This window comes from Protopterus annectens, chromosome 9.part0 (genome assembly GCF_019279795.1).
Source record: "Protopterus annectens isolate FY-2018-M chromosome 9.part0, PAN1.0, whole genome shotgun sequence".
In the NCBI taxonomy this organism is placed as follows: domain Eukaryota; kingdom Metazoa; phylum Chordata; order Ceratodontiformes; family Protopteridae; genus Protopterus; species Protopterus annectens.
Genome location: NC_056743.1, coordinates 1,471,018,928 through 1,471,034,173, shown reverse-complemented (window position 1 = coordinate 1,471,034,173; position 15,246 = coordinate 1,471,018,928). Strand labels below are relative to the sequence as shown.

At 44.6% G+C, this 15,246-nt stretch overlaps 1 long non-coding RNA gene across 1 annotated transcript in view; it reads right to left on the bottom strand.

The window, feature by feature from the left end:
* Nucleotides 1-4,561: 4,561 nt before the first annotated feature.
* The window catches only part of LOC122810960, a 405,942-nt gene continuing 395,257 nt past the window's right edge, over nt 4,562-15,246 (bottom strand). The window contains exon 3 of the long non-coding RNA XR_006366165.1: nt 4,562-4,659. This is a non-coding gene — a long non-coding RNA (uncharacterized LOC122810960). The remainder of the gene's footprint in view (nt 4,660-15,246) is intronic.

The following is a 15,246-nucleotide window of genomic DNA, read 5'->3' as shown; positions in this document are numbered from 1 at the left end:
AGTGTGCATGTGTCCATGTGTGTGTGTTTTTTTTGGAGGGGGGATGAATCATTGAGTCCAGCAAGACCAGACCTGACCATTTGTTTCATCTGTACATGTTTGTGTAATGATAACAAAAACATCAGTAATGCATAATATCACACACACAATGCCACATACATAAGCATCCCACTCATTTAATGAACATTGTTTTTGGAGGAGGAGGGGCTCTGCTGTCCCACACCTAACATCACTGACTTGTAAATGTGATATGTTCAAAGCCAGTACCGTGGTGTAGAAGGATAAAGGCCTGACTACACTTGATTTAAATTAATATCTTGGGAGTCTGAGGTGGTAGCAGGGAGGATGGAAGTCCCTGTCCTGGGTGAGGAAGGAGGAACACATTCACAGGACCCACAATGTGGCTAAATTTCCCTTTTTGAGGGATGCAGGGTGGTTTGTTGATGTCAACTCCTTGAGGAAGTAAGAAGCATATTTTCATGGTCTGCTCATTGCTTGCCTGATCTACAGGGTGTAACAGACATGCATGGAGGTGGGACAGCAGTAGGTGAAAACACTGATGGCAGCAGTATAATCAGACCAAAGACACCTTACCAGTCCCAAACCTTATCAGAGCTAGTCTGGTGGAGGCCAGGAGGGAAAGGTAGACCTAGTGATTGAGAACAGGCACTGGGGTCTGCTGATGGTTAGCTGTAGGAGACATAAATGAGCACAAAAAATATTATAATATGTCCAATGTTGCACAAACTCTGAAAAAATGGAAAGGAAAATGTATTAAAACTTAACAACTCACCTTTTCTATCTAGTTTAACCAGAACCGTACCTAGGCTAAATGGCACTTTTTGCAATTTTCTGAAATGTCATTCTCCCACTCAAACTCAGAGTTGAGACCAAAAAAAGGTCTTTTTCAATGAAAGTTGAAGGTAAAAAAACACTTTTCTTTTCAGAAACTAAACTGTAGCAAACCACCTACTAAAGTTAAGAGTGGCTTGCTACAGTTAAATACCGCACATGAACCACTTCAGCATTTCAACCATGACTGCATATACATTATCTACAAGCATTTCTAAATTCTGGGATTGCACTCCTGCATCACTGGCACCCGCTGATCACTCCACCCAACAGCTTGCACCCAGAGCAGGTATTCCAATGTTGCACTAACTCTCAGAAAATGGAAAGGAAAATGTATGAAAGCTAAAAACTCACCTTTTCTGTCTAGTTTAACCAGAACCATAGCTAGGCTAAATGGCGCCTTTTCCAATTTCCTGAAATGTCATTCTCCGACCCAAATTCAAAGATGAGGACAAAAAAAAGGTCTTTTTCAATGAAAGTTGAAGGCAAAAAAAAGCTTTTCTGTTTAGAAACTAAACTGTAGCAAACAATCTGCTACAAAAGTTACGAGTGGCTTGCTACAGTTAAATACCAAACACGAGCCGCTTCAGCATTTCAGTCATGACTACAAATGCATTATCTACAGGCATTTCTAAATGCTGGGATTGCACTCTTGTGTCACTGGCACCTGATGACCACTCCACCCAACACCTTATACCCAGAGCAGCTATTCCTTTTGCCCCACTCTAGCTATGCCTCTGACTTTGACTAGCCTGACCTTCACTACAACATTAAATGCAATTACTGACAGTTCCACAGTTAAAGCAATGAACCGCTGACATTGTAGCTTAATGTTTAAAGATGACTTTTTAAATGACAGCAGAAGGATCTTCTGCAAATAGCAAATATTCAAATGAGAGGTTTGAAGGCGAAGTGGAGAAGAGTTTCATGTGAACAGTAGTTGAATATGGGTCAGTCGATCCTGAGAGATAGGCAAGCACCATTCTGAAGGAACGGGCAATGTTCTCTGTTGCCTTTGGCCGATTGAAAGTGAGTCGGGTTCAGATCCCTGAATCCAAAGCAGTGGAGATGGGCACCTCATGGCATCCAGTGCGGTGATGCAAACAATCCCAGAGAAGCCAGTGTAGGCCCCTAGGAGAGTTTTCTTTTCTTTCTAAAGGGCAGGGAGCCCTGGAATGGGTTAGCCCTGAGAGAGGGCCCCAAGCCCTTGGAAAGCATTGTGGTTCCAGCAGTGTCAGGTGAGCTCTTGCCAGCCCTTGAAAATCCAGGGGAGAGAGTGTAAGGCTTGTGCCAGGCCATACCCATATCAACAGCAGGTCTCCAAGGTGAACAGTCTCTGACATGTTAGAACAATGTAGGTAAGGGAAGTCGGCAAGCCAGATCCATAACTTTGGGATAAGGACTAGCTCTAAGGGCTGGGTTGGTCAGGCTAGGGAGTAAAGCAGGGCTAGGTACATGCTGCGGCTGGATGAGGCATCACCCCCTCACCATACTCCCCCCTCCTGGTGGGGGGACCAGGGGGATGGCTGTGGCAACTCTTGACGTGAGCTGGGCTCTTCATGTGGATCGCCCTGCTGAGGCAGGCACTGGTCCTGACCGGTGTCCCACATCGTCTAGCAGCTAGTAGCTGACTTAGAACTGTTGTGGACTGGGGGAATCTGACTGTTTAATTAAAACAAAGCATCACGAAGGCCCGAGATGGGTGTTGACATGATGTGATTTCTGCTCAGTGCTCTGAATGTCAAAGTGAAGAAAATCAATGAAGCTCGAGTAAACAGCGGGAGTAACTATAACTCTTTTAAGGTAGTCAAATGCCTTGTCATCTAATCAGTGACATGCATGAATGGATGAAAGAGATTCCCACTGTCACTACCTATTATCTAGCAAAACCATAGCCACGAGAATGGGCTTGGCAGAATCAGCAGGGAAAGAAGACCCTGTTGAGCATGAGTCTAGTCTGGCAAAATGTAGTGCTATTTTTTGCCTGATTCATATACCTGTTCAAGAACTTTCACATTTATGCCATGTGGCATTCAGAGACATTATCGCTGTATCACTATTAAGACTTCACTGGTGAGTTGTAATAACACATGCTCAAATTCTGACATACATACTTATGCGCACAGACACCCAGACAGTTATGCTCCTATATACTCATGCATGTAAACAAATGGATCTACTTTAAAACACTGACAATCAAAACACCGACAACGAGAACACAGAGACCGGAAGATCGACAACTGAGATGACCGACAGTTTAAAAGCACGAAACTTCATATGCCCAACAAATCACAATCCCGACAATCAACAAAACAAAACAAATACCTTTTCCAAAAAACATACACACAACAGAAGCACAACAAAAAACTTACAAACCTACACTAAACCTTGCATACACAACTACCTGTGCACTAACCTTAACCCAACCCCTAACCCTAAGGTCCGTCACTATCGCACACTCACCTAACCCACGCCCTAACCCTAACTCACTTAACCCGCCCCTAACCCTAAAGTCTGTCACTATTGCACACTTCTGCGAGTACACCAATAAGTACTGCTACCTAAAACGAGCGGATAATAATAATAGTGAAGATATTCGGCAAGTGTGACAAACTCACGACTTTATTAATACAAATAACGTCTTAAAAAACAGGTACTAACAAAAAAATGAACCTGTATATTAACATGAGTTGAGAGCTTTCACCCAGTGTATCCGGGCTTCATCAGAACTAATTCACTGTTTACACAGTAAGCTATTTTATGCCTTTTTTGGCACCAAACTAGAATATGAAAATTTAAAGTGACCCTAACGCAATTCACAACTTTTGCTCCAATGTCCATAAATGTTCATTCAAATGCCTTTCTATGAAAAAGACATATACAAAAATGTTATGAAGTGTTTGGTGTACTCGCAGAGTTGTTTATTTGAGTTTTGTTTAATTGTATTCAACTATCGCACACTTACCTTACCTGCACCCTAACCCTAACTCACTTAACCCGCCCCTAACCCTAAAGTCTGTCACTATCGCACACTTACCTTAACATGTCGGTGATTTCAACGTCAGTCATCTCAGTTGTCAATTTTCGGTCTCGGTGTTCTCGTCCTAGGTGTTTTGCATGTCGGTGTTTTAAAGTAGACCCAAACAAACACACACCCATGCACAAACACACACACACACATACACATGCGCATACACACACACACACACACACACACACACACACACACACACACACACACACACACACACACACACACACACACACACACACACAGTCTTGCATTGCCTACCTCCCTCTGCAATAACAGCATCGCTCCTGTTCTAAATAGCAATAGGTGTACACTGTTTATTCCCATTGTTTTTTTATAGACCAATAGAACTTGTCTTTCAGTCACTGTATCACAATAGTTTAATCCCACTGTAAGGCACTGTGGAAATGCACAAAGTTAATTAGGATAAACTGTGCCCCTTGAATTACTGCATTTGCATATAGTGATGTCAGACCACTGTAACGTTACCTACCTACAGCTGCATACCACTGTAGCACTGCAGGAAACTCTGAATCAGAAACATACAACTAACTTTGAAAACATATGGAGAACAGTGTTCCACAATGTGCTGCATGTTTCTGAACATCCCAGTATTTAATTATTCATTTATTATTCATTTATTATTGTTATTCTTTATGGATATTTACTTACGTGTAGCTGCTGCTGGAGCCGTCAACCCATTTCCATTGTCCTTCTGTCTCCTTATCAGTAAATCCAATCCAATAATTTACTGATATTAGTTTTGCCAGCTCATCCTAAACAAAAATGTTAAACTTTAACACAAAGTATTTAAAATGCTACATATATAAACACTAAAGCAATTTAACATCACTTTGAAAATATAGTTTGAAGCAAGTGGGAACTAGCGCTACAGTACTGCATTATTCCCTGGTGGTCTACTACAGATGAGCATATTAATCTACTTGTATGTTTACTCTCTCATGAAGTATGAAGTGTGAGAAACTGGGTGGCCTAATGCTTAAGGTGTTTGCCTTATAAACACGAAGTGCAGGGTTTGAGTCTCCCAAGGAATAATTGGCTAGGCTCACAAGGGCAGTTAGTCTAGTACTAACCTCTGAAACCCTTAGCTTTATGTGACTTTACAATATCTGTATGTTTACTGCTTTGATTTAAAGCTTGAGAAAGAAACTATGGGCTGACAAGCCTTTTAATTTTAAGCTTAAGTAGAACTTTATTTTAAGCAGAATAACCTTTTTGAATGAATCAGTTTAAACAGAACAACTGTCTCAGGGTCATTCTGTTGTTGTCATGTACACATTGCGTCCAGTTTGTAATCACTAGAACAATGTATATGTCACTGCTAGCAACTGGGCAAATATAACTATGTACAGCAGGAGGGTATTCAGAAAGATCTGTGATGCCATGATGCCACATTAAATAGCATTGATGTTTCACAGCAATGCAGGCTGCTGATGCTTAACCACGTGCTATATAGTTACGGTATGTCAGGGGAAAGTCTGCATTATTAAAATAGCACATCCATGGTAACAGCAGTAATTGGGCTAATGATGTGGCTGCTCTTTGCATGGTCACCTGACTGACATGAGACAAAGAATGAAGTGGTGAGGCCAGTGCTACGTGTAATCACATGTGTAATGAAGCACCACATAGCAGCAGCATGAGTACTGTGGCAAGGCCACAGAGGTCGAGCACAGAAAATGCCAACTCAGTTCATTATACAAGAGTGAAAGAAAGAAGGAGATGAGAAAGCCAGAAATGGGTCATGAGCAAGCAAGGGGACACTCCCAACAGCAACATGATGACAGAGAGAGGGAAAACATATGGTGAAGGGGGGTACTGAACTAGAATCAGGAAAGGGACAGTGGCACAAAAATAAAGCAAACACCATGGTGGGGGGTGGGGGCTAGAGCGGAGTATAACAGATCTGTCTTACTGTCTCAGAAGAGAACACACTCACATTTCAATCACCTCCATGGCTGACACCAGGGACAGGTTCTGCTTCCAGTAGTTTGGCTGACAAGACCTTCCTGATGTGCAACTGTATCAGCCACTCAAGCAGACACTCCAGAGTTCCACTGTGTCTGTGACCAGCTGACAGCCTTCTTCAATGCCCACCAGCCACCATATCTGTCACCAAGGAACCCAGAAGAATCTCCCCTCTGGACAATTTCAAAAGAGGAGCCTCCAACCCATCCTGAAAGATGGGCATATAGGTTTCCAGTGAGCCATCCATGTCTTCTTTCACAGGATGGCCTAGTGACTGCTGTTGATTCATCAGAGGAACATTGCCTAGTGAGTGCCCAGGTAGCCATTGATGCACCACATCCTGCACCACAGCTGACCATGTAGTGAGTGGGAACAAAAAATAAAGAGAAAAAATGCAGCACATAGTACAGTTGTGAATAGCAACAGATTTAACTTTTAACAGATAGATATTCATTTGTTAGACCTGCCATCTGTCCTTAGGCAGGCATCCCAATGTTAGACAATCTCTACCATTGCTGTAAAACATAAAATAGATGGTAGTCAGCAAAATGTTCACTGCCAACAGAAGGAAGGACAGCAAAAGACAATATTCAGAAAATACTTCACAAAGACATATTAATATAGACTGCTGGCTTTCTCACCCTATCCTCTGTCTCCCACAGCTAAATTAGACCCTTCTTTGAGGGAAATTGACCAGGCCTTAAATGACCAACAAGGGCAGCTAGTCTAGTACTTACTTATGAAGCTATGAACCTGTGATGGCTTCTCCACAGGTCACTGTACCTTTTCAAGTACTGCTGATCAGATCAGTTGATGTCAGTGACATTGCTTTCTGCTCTGTCATGCTGGTGTCAAGCATCAGTTTTATAAACAGGGCCATCATATTGCTCCACCGATTGCCATCAATAATCCCTGTATAGCAAGAAAAGAAAGTTCTTGGTCTGCTGACTGCAGATGGTGGGGACCCTACTGAAGCCAACACCTAAAGTGGCCATGGCAACTATGCAGGTTAAAAATAAGGGGGAAAATGGGTAGCTGTATATGCATTGCTGCATTTTATAGAAACCCTGTAGTGTGGATTGCAAGGTAGCAGGGATACAAGATAAAAAGTATCACGAGCCCAGACAGGTGAGGTTCTGGGTTTCACACGATCTGTGCACAAGTATAGTGTGCATGTGGCCTCTTAACCTGGGAACAAGCAAGGCCAAACACTCTAATGCTGAATATGGCCGTTAATGCATCACATTATAGCAGTGATTCAGAGACAATCACACTGTCACATCATTAGCATAATCACTTCACTATGATGCTTCTTTTAGTAAAATAAAAAGCACTGCCATAATATTATGGGAGACCACCTTACTGCAAACAACTTTAGATTAGGAATACAGTGGATAACAGTTTCTACTGCAATACAGACACACTGATGACAGACAACACTACTCATAATGGATCTTAGGACTAGAGGAAGCACAGAATGGTATATGGAAACAGTATGAACAGATCCTGAGCACAGGAGTGTGTTTGGTATTAAAGCACGCGGGCATGACAGGGGACTGTCCTGCTCTTGGGGATGGGGGCTCACCCTAAGAGGGCATAAAGCACAAGAGCATTACAAGTAATTCTCCTGCTATTTCCCTTTATGTCATTATTAGAAAAGTAAGAATCAAAAATATTAATCAACATATTGTGTAAGTCACATTCTAAGACTGTGCACAAAACATTTTTACAAACATGTTTTCTATGTATGCATCCACTCCTTGCACTTGTAAAGGGTTGGATACTTCTGTTTCTTTTTTTTCAAATTGATGTTCTTAGTATTAGATGACACTCTGGGCAGGATTCACGAAGGCTTGCATGGAGTCTAAGAGTAGTGTAAGACTCCATGCAGCCTTCACGATCTAGGAACAGCCCAAAGTCCGTGTAAGAGACCAGCTAAAACGTCTCTTACACGGAGTGGGCGTGGATAAGCTAATCACCTCACTTGCAGCCGAATAGCATGCAAATGAGGTAGATTAGCGATCAAGGAAGCCCAAAGCAGCCAGTGTAAGAGCCGTTTTAGCTGCAGAAATGTACTCAGTTGACAACTGAGTATGTTTCTGCAAAAACCACAATGGAGCCATGTCAGCTCCAAATAAAGGGTGCATATTTGTCAGGCAGCATGCCAATGGCCAAGTATGTGGCCATTGGCAAGGTAACCTGTTGCAAACGGGCTGCGCTATATAAAACATAAAAACGAAGGTTATAAACCCACAAATGTGTGTTTTATGCAATACATGGAATGACAATGCAGGGACCAGCAGACCAAAAACAACATGGTCACCGTTTAGTGGTTGCTAAGGGGGTGAGCTGAGTCTAAGAGATGTAACTAAGCATTAGTAGGCAATCTGATGCAAATGAGTGTTAGGATACTGAATTCCACTGTCACATAGCAAATGAGCACATTTTGAGTAGTGTAAGAGTTACAGAAAGGGGAGGAACAGAGTAAGAGATAGGTGACATCACAGGGGGGAATGGCAGAAAGAAATGCAGTTCATTGGAGGTCAGAGTTACATGACAGATGTCAGACACATATCATGGAAAGAGGAGTGCCACAACATAAGCATGGGAAAGTCAAGAAATGGAAGGTGTACACTGTTGCCTACACCAAAGTTTCTTGTTGGGCGTGCATGCGCACGTGTGCGCGCCATGAAGTGCGAGTAGGACAGTGTGCACGCGTGTAAAGCAGACTGAGCATGTGGGAGCATGTTGGGAGATGTTTAACACTGTTTGCATGGGTGTGCGCGTGTTTTAACCCGAATGAGCAGATTCTGAACCATGTAAGCATGTGTGCGCGCGTGTAAGCCACTGTGAGCGTGTTTCTGCTGGTATGCACATGGCTCCCTCCTGAGGAAACAGAGAGGAAAAAGGAAGCAACAGATTTAGTAGGAAGCTAGCAGGGAATACTGCTGGAGCTAGCAGGTGAAAACAATTAGAAGCAGGCAATTACACAGGCAGAATAGTAGCCCAGCCCAGCACTTAAAACTCTGCAAACAGCAGTGCAGGATGTTTCTCTCAAAAGACACTGCAAGACAGCAGTAAGCTACTAGAAGTGAAAACTGAAAAAGCTGAACTCAGAGCAGAAATGTTAGGGGCTGCCATAGCTGTCATAATGAGACATAGGCGACTTGCTGAGGGTGGTGACAATGCAGATGGTGCCAGACAACCCACAGTGAGGAGACGGAGAAGAGTGTACAGGCCCAGGGTCATCTACCATGGGTTACATGAGCTGGAGATAGTAGAGTGCTATAGAGTGGACAGAGACCTCCTGCAGCAAATAGTGGAGCTGTGCAGGCCACGCCTCACACACAGAACCAACAGAGGGGAACCCATCGCAGTGGAAACCAAGGTATGTGTTGGCCTAAGAATACTAGCAACAGGTACCTTCCAGAGACCAACTGGTGATATGCTGGGGATATCACAGGCATCAGCCTCCAGGGTACTGCACCAGTTCCTGGATGCCATGTCAGCACATGTCGGTGATTATGTATATTTCCCCAATGCCCGTGAGGTATTGGCCAGCAATATGCGTCTCTTCCAGCAAATAGCGGAATACCCTGAGGTAGTGGGTGCAATAGACTGCACGCACATATGCATCAAAGCACCAGCCGGTGAGCGGGGTAGGGCCTACATTAACCGCAAGGGCTTCCCCTCCATCAACTGCCAGGTCATGTGTGATGCCCAGGGCATAATAATGAATGTGTGTGCTGGCTGCCCTGGGAGCTACCATGATTCCCACATCTGGCATTTGACGCAGCTGTACCAGACATTTGCCAATGGGGACATCCCACACGGACACCTAGTGGGGGATGCAGGTTATGCACCGGAGCTGTGGCTGATGACACCCATCAGAAACGCACACACACCTGAACAGGAATGCCATAATGAGGCACACGCACAAACACGTAATGTAATAGAGCGTGTGTTTGGGTTGCTCAAGTCACGGTTCCGGTGTCTGGACACATCTGGTGGAGCCTTACAGTACACACCAACTACATGTACCCAAATTGTCATGGTATGTGCTATGCTACATAATATGATCTTGCGAAAACAGCTGCAGCAGGACCAGCATAGGGCTGGGCCAAACAGCCCCCCACCATTGCCAAGGCCATCACAGGCAGAGCGTGACTCGGAGGAGGAGGAACCTGAGCCTGCCCCAGTAGGCCGAAGGAGGCGTGCCCAGTATGCCCTGGCCTTGGCAAAGAGGCAACTCATAGCACATACACTGGCTCAGTAGGAACCCTGGGAATGATACCCCTCTCTGACTCACTCAAATAATAACAGGGATGCCTAAAATGACATGACCTGCTCACAAACATGTACAGGGAGTGTAATATGTGCATCCAACAGAGGCAGCCCTGCAGCACCACCTGAGGCATGAATGCCATGTGTTAAGTAATGTAACACCATGTACTATATGCACACCTGAGGACCATGACTAACATCCTACCCTCACCAAGCATCATGCCACAATATGACAATGAGATGATCAAGTGCAATAATTGGCTGAAGTATTGCAGTTAGTCAAAGGGGATTCAGTGTGTGCCAGCCTGGGATGACATGCTGAGCATGACATGATGCCCCACCTGCTAGGACTGGCGTGCACCTATCAGTGCAGGCTGTATGGATACTGGCAAAGGCTGTTGTTACCCACAGCGTGCCCTGAATAGGTAAGGCTCAAAACACAAACCTACCTCCATAGGTATCAGAAGGGATAAGAACCTAGATGTAATGCTACCCAATGCCAGAAGTCTAAACAGCAAGATGCATTCAGTCTAAACTCACCCAGTATGGAGAATGTTGATATCTGTGCTGTAACAGAAAACTGGGTCAAGGCTCACAACAGCACCCTAACACTACCAGGTTACACCTGATACTGTGCTTTACAGCCTCAAAACATGGAACAAGCTACAAAAGGAGGGTGACTAGCAATAATTGTCAAGGATAACCACACCCCCATGTTGGTACCACAACAAGAAGCAGCATGGACTAGCCATGGTCAAGTAACAGTGGCTAAAACTGCCCCCCAGTTTATAGCCTGCTACAGACTACCATCCCAACACCAGGAACTGCACCTGGCCTATGCTGGAATACATGAATATATCAAGTCCTCCAAACCACATTATATTGGGTGACTGAAAATACCCAGACATAGACTGGGAGCATTATACTAGCTCCAACACTGTAGGACAAAAGTTCATAGAATCCATAAACCAAAATGCCCAGGAACAACGTACCACTCCCACAAGAGGGGTAAGCATACTGGATGTGATAATCAGCAACATGGGTACTGGATGGCAAGACGAGAAGTGTATTGCTCACTTGTAAAACCAGACCATAGAGTAATCACACTGGATATACAAATCCTGACCACAGTCCCTGGCCAGAAAACCACAGTGAAAAACATGTGTAAAGCAATATTTGCACTCCTCCAAACTGATGTGGAATCCATTAAAGGTCCTGTGCAGGTGCAAAATATGGGCCACACCTCAGAACCTGTAATACAGCCATTCCATGAACACTGCCAGGAATGCTTGGATTATGCAATCCTAAATTAAAACAAGACACAATGCCATACACGCAGGCATCTGGCATGGTGGACACCAGCCATAACCAAACCATGCAAGAGAATGAGGAAGCTAATACATGATAGAGCAAACATAAAAAAGAAGTAATCACTGATCAGTAGTATGGCAATAAAATATGTCCACACATACAATCCACTAAGGCCAGCCACAACAAGTTGAATCTGTGAATCTTGAGGCAATGTTACACCTGCCGCAAGTACACAGACAACCCCCACATCCCAAGAAATACAAATATATGTGAGAGATGCAACCATCTATCCAAACTGGAGGCTGAGCTCCCTCAACTCAGTACTCCCAAAACTAGTCAGGAGGAGAAGGTAACCACACACACCACAAACCCAGTCCCACATAGACCTATCACAACTGCAAACCAAAGACATAAACACAGAAAAACATTCCTGGAGGCCCGAATTACAAACACACCACACCAACAGAGGCCTCCAAAGCAGACACCCAATCAAACAACCTCCAAACATAGCACATGCAACACATAGTACACAAAGCTGGTGTGCCAAACAGTCACAGGCCAGAAGGAGAAACAACATGCCTGATACAGTTGTAATAGGTGACTCCATAGTGTGACACGCTGCTGTCCCGCACACCAGACTGAACAAGTGAAAGGGTACAGTAAGCTGCTTGTAGGCTGCTACAATACGCCACATAACACAAGTATGCAGGTCACCCCAAAGCAAGTAGAAATATGATGCAGTCATAGTCCATGCTGGTGTGAATGACCTGAGATGTACCTCCCTGGACTACATGAAAAGAGACATAGATGAGCTCTTCGATTATGTAGTCCAGGCCGGTATGACACTGACCATTTGCAGCATCCTACCCTCACCAAGAATGATGCCACAGTACAAACACGGAATGATCAGTTATAACAAGTGGCACAATTACTGGTGTCATTCCAAGGGGATCCAATGTCTATCTGCTTGGGATGTCAAGCTTGACAAGCCACGCAGCTGTTCCAGGGATGGCTTGCACCTGTTACCCCTGGGCGTCTGGATATTGGATAAGGCTTTTGCCACCTCCATAGAGCCTTTTGTAGGCAAGGCTGAAAAGACTAACCCACCACCCTACAAAACATAAGTGGAAAGAAACATAAGGGTAATGCTGACCAATGCCAGATGTGTAAACCCCAATATGCATGCTCCCGAGGCCATCCCCAGTATGGAGAACATTGATGTCTGTGCAGTGACAGAAACCTGCTGCAAGCCTCCTGACAGCACACCAGCACTACCAGGTTATACCACATATCATGTGTCATGCCCCGAAAACCTGGAACAAAACATAAAAGGAGGGTGAGTATCCATATTCAGCACAGACACCCATATGTCCAGGTAACTGACAATGCACAAGGCATTGGAGTCCACCCAAGTGCAACTAACCATAGGCAAGACTGCTGTACAGTCTGTAGCATACTACAGACCACACTCACACACAGGAACCCCACCCAGCCATCCTGAAGACACTGGACAGTATGAATGTCCCACCAAATACCAAACAAGATACTCACAAATTACCACATAGGTGGTAAACCATTATGTATGGAAGGAGTAATCAGGGACCTAGGGACACAAGTGGACAGTAACCTGTTATGTGACACTCACATTGCGAATGTGGCTAGGAAAACTGTCTATATTGGACACCGTATCATGAAAGGATTCACATCTACGTCAACAGAGGTCATTGTGCTCCTATACTGTTCTCTTATCAGACCCATAATCTAGTACAATGCCTCATTTGGGATGTACCTTACCTGACACCTGCAGCAGTTAGAAAGACCTCAAAGGTACCTCACCAAGAGGATAAAGGGTCTCAAATATATGTCATATGCTGCCTGGCTGTAGACACCCCAGCTGAATGCAGTCACATACGGCCTACACAGAGGCATTGCATGCCTGTTGTACAAGGCCATGTCCAACACAGGAGTAATGAACATGCTCCACCCCCGAAAACTCAAAGCCATCGGAGCTGTGAGAGTGAGAGATGTCAACCTCAACACATAATGAAATAGGATGTGCTGGAGGGACAGATACATAACCCAGAGGCTCCCCACACCCTGGAATAGAATCCCACTCCATGTTAGGCAGAGCCCCTCACTGACACTCTTCAACAGGAATCTTGCCAAGTGGATGGATGATCGTAGAGTTACACTGGGGGTCTTCACTGTGTCACGTCCAGACAGAGGCACAGCAAAGCAAATCATAAATGGCCATAATATTCACATAACAAGGGGTGGCGAAAGACACACACACTCTGGCTAGGCTTACAAATGCCCTAGGGTGGAGAGCCTAGTATGAACCTATGAACCTATGAGGATACAAATTGTACAGGACACTAAGGATATTCCCAAGGCTTCCACAACTGATGTTAGGAACCATGTGAATCACACAAATATTACAAACAACATACCAAACACACACACATATTGCCAACATACATCCTGACAGGTGCAGTGCAACCCCCCCCCCCCCCCGAATGCAAAATATCTATCCCAGCAGACTGCTGGCCCCCTGACATTGCAGATGCTGAGGTAACAGCCAGCATCTACAAAGCAAAACACACAGCAGCAATGGTATGAGATGGTGTCCTGGGCTAAGTCCAACATGGACTCCAAGAAGAATGGAATGCCAAATACACTACTGCTCAATGTCAGCCTTACCACAGGATATGTACCCAAAGAGCAGTGTACAACAACAGTGGTCCTTCTCAACAAAGGTGTTGCCTGAATGGATACTGAAAACTACCACCCCAGAATCCTGAGAAGCTCGGTCTGCACAGCTATGGAAAGGATCAGCATGTACCGCAGACATAAAGATATTGGCGACCTACTGACACAGGACCCTACCCAGTGTGGCTTTCATAAGTGCAGATCCTGCCCCTAAACATGTTTGACTGATATGAAACAGTCATTAAGGTCATTGATGAGGGCAATGTGGTCCACACAGCGTAGCTGGACCTTGCAAAGGCTTCTATACAATACCCTACGTGTTCATTATAGATATGCTCACCAGCTTAAATATAAACCCCTATGTCAGTAGAGGGGTTGCAAACCAGACCAAGGACAGAACTGACATGGTCAGACATGCTGCAGCCATGTCAGACTACAAACCAGATATAACTGGCATCCCACAAGGCTTGATCCTGGGACCTCCCTCGTCTGGTATATATGTCCCATAGGTACAGGCCAACATGGAAGGACTGTGTCTGAACATGTTTGCAGAGGACTACAAACTGCTCACCATATGTGACCCTCCAGCTGACACAAGCATCCCACAAAAGGGCCACATAGGAACAGACAACTGATGCCATAGCCATGTCAGCAAGCTAATTGCAGAAAAGTGTATAGTCAACACCCGTGGATATACAGTAAGTGCCCACCAATTACCACATAGGTGTTAACCCATTACGTACTTAACATGTAATGAGAGACTTGGGGACACAAGGTGATAGATATCCTGCATTGGACAAACATGTGGCTGTAGTGTTTACAGAAACATACCATATACCCACCTAATCATGAAGGTTGTCAGATCTAGATAAGGGGAGGTCATTGTGGCTCTGCAGTCATCCTTCATCAGCATTACAATTGACTACAATAGCCCCTGAGGGATGTACCTCAGCAGACACCTCCATCAACTGTAAAGTCCCCAACAGTACCTCACCAGGAGTATCAAAGAGCTTGCACAGATGCCATGTGTTGCCTGATTAAACAAACTGCAGCTACACACCCAAATGCCC